The 2,179-nt window shown below is 44.1% G+C and overlaps 1 long non-coding RNA gene across 1 annotated transcript; it reads right to left on the bottom strand.

Moving 5' to 3' along the window:
• Positions 1 to 1,313: 1,313 nt before the first annotated feature.
• LOC126594168 (uncharacterized) lies at positions 1,314 to 2,179 on the bottom strand. Its single transcript, XR_007613158.1, has 3 exons — positions 2,153 to 2,179; positions 1,717 to 1,956; positions 1,314 to 1,392 (listed from the first exon to the last, which is right to left on the bottom strand). It is a non-coding gene; the product is annotated as an uncharacterized LOC126594168 (long non-coding RNA).

The following is a 2,179-nucleotide window of genomic DNA, read 5'->3' as shown; positions in this document are numbered from 1 at the left end:
CCATACTTAAGGTGTCTTACGCCTGCCGAGGCGGAAATCGTCCTTCGGGAAATACATGAGGGAGTCTGTGGAGATCATGCTGGATCTCGGTCCCTAGCACACAAGACTTTTCGCCAAGGATATTACTGGCCAACACTCCACCAGGATGCCATCAAAGTATCCCGTTCATGTGACAAATGTCAACGATATGCGGCTATTCCTCATTCCCCTCCAGAGCCTCTTACTCCTATGATCAGCCCTTGGCCCTTCGCCCAGTGGGGACTTGATTTGATCGGCCCAATGCCGGCAGGGAAGGGCAAAGTCTGTTACGCAGTCGTTGCAGTGGACTACTTCATAAAGTGGGCCGAAGTAGAACCCTTGGCAACCATTACTGAGGCAAAGATAGAAGACTTCGTGTGGAAGAACATCCTTTGTAGATTCGGCATTCCCAATGCGATAGTCACTGACAATGGGCGACAGTTCGACAACAAGAAGTTCAGGTTGTTCTGCTCTAAGTTCAACATCAACTTATGCTTTGCCTCTCCAGCTCATCCCCAGTCTAATGGACAAGTTGAGGCCATCAACAAAATAATCAAGCGCACTTTGAAAACCAGCTTGGACAAAGCTAAAGGCTGTTGGCCAGAATTTGTACCCCAAGTTCTTTGGTCATATCGCACTTCATATCGGACTTCAACAGGAGAAACTCCATTCTCACTTGCCTTTGGCACAGAGGCGGTTGTCCCTGTTGAGCTCGAGCAAGCAACATTCCGAGTCCAGAACTACATTCAAAGTGAAAATGACAAACAACTCACCCTCAACTTGGATTTAGTCGAGGAACACAGAAACCAAGCTCACTTGAGGAATGTCGCCTACAAGCAGCGCATCTCCAACTATTATGACTCTAGGGTCAAGCCTCGTTCTTTCAAAATAGGAGACTGGGTCTTAAAGAAAAGATTACTCTGCGACAGAGTCCCGAGTGAAGGCACACTTAGTCCAAACTGGGATGGACCGTATGAAGTCATTGGCATCAGTCGCCCTGGCTCTTACACACTTAGAAGCTCCGATGGCAAGACCCTTGGCCATCCATGGAACGCTGATCACTTGAAGTACTACTACAAATAGACTCACGATGTACAAGTGTTGAGCTATAGCCGTTTGGCATCCTATGTAATGAAGGCCATTTGGCAATGAATTCAATAAAGAGGTAATTTAGCCAACTCAGCCCTCACTCTTTTACATTCATAGCAAGCGATGCCGGAACCCTTCTCAATCAGAAAGCAATCCGTCTTCCACAGTCACTACAAAACAAGCAAATGAAGACCGTGTCAAGCGCCAAAAAAAAAAAAAAAAAAAAAAAAAAAAAAAAAAAAAAAAAACAGCTTCATCCAAAAAGCTTCACCCGAAAAGCTTCACCTCCAAAGCTTCACCCACAAAGCTTCACCTAAAAAGCTTCACCCACAAAGCTTCACCTAAAAAGCTTCACCCGAAAAGCTTCACTTAAAAAAGCTTCACCTACAAAGCTTCACCTAAAAAATCTTCACCTAGAAAGCTCCCTCTACATACTTTCACCATCAAAGCTTCACCTAAAAAGCTTCACCCAAAAAGCTTCACTTAAAAAACTTCACCCAAAAAGCTTCACCATCAAAGCTTCACCTAAAAAGCTTCACCCAAAAAGCTTTACCCGAAAAGCTTCACCTAAAAAGCTTCACCCAAAAAGCTTCACCCGAAAAGCTTCACCTCCAAAGCTTCACCTAAAAAGCTTCACCCGAAAAGCTTCACCTCCAAAGCTTCACCCACAAAGCTTCACCTAAAAAGCTTCACCCACAAAGCTTCACCTAAAAAGCTTCACCCGAAAAGCTTCACTTAAAAAAGCTTCACCTACAAAGCTTCACCTAAAAAATCTTCACCTAGAAAGCTCCCTCTACATACTTTCACCATCAAAGCTTCACCCACAAAGCTTCACCCACAAAGCTTCACCTAAAAAGCTTCACCCAAAAAGCTTCACCATCAAAGCTTCACCTAAAAAGCTTCACCCAAAAAGCTTCACTTAAAAAACTTCACCCAAAAAGTTTCACCATCAAAGCTTCACCTAAAAAGCTTCACCCAAAAAGCTTTACCCGAAAAGCTTCACCTAAAAAGCTTCACCCAAAAAGCTTCACCCGAAAAGCTTCACCTAAAAAGCTTCACCCACAAAGCTTCA

Source organism: Malus sylvestris, chromosome 12 (assembly GCF_916048215.2).
Source record: "Malus sylvestris chromosome 12, drMalSylv7.2, whole genome shotgun sequence".
Taxonomy (NCBI): domain Eukaryota; kingdom Viridiplantae; phylum Streptophyta; class Magnoliopsida; order Rosales; family Rosaceae; genus Malus; species Malus sylvestris.
This window is presented reverse-complemented; position numbering and strand designations above follow the sequence as displayed.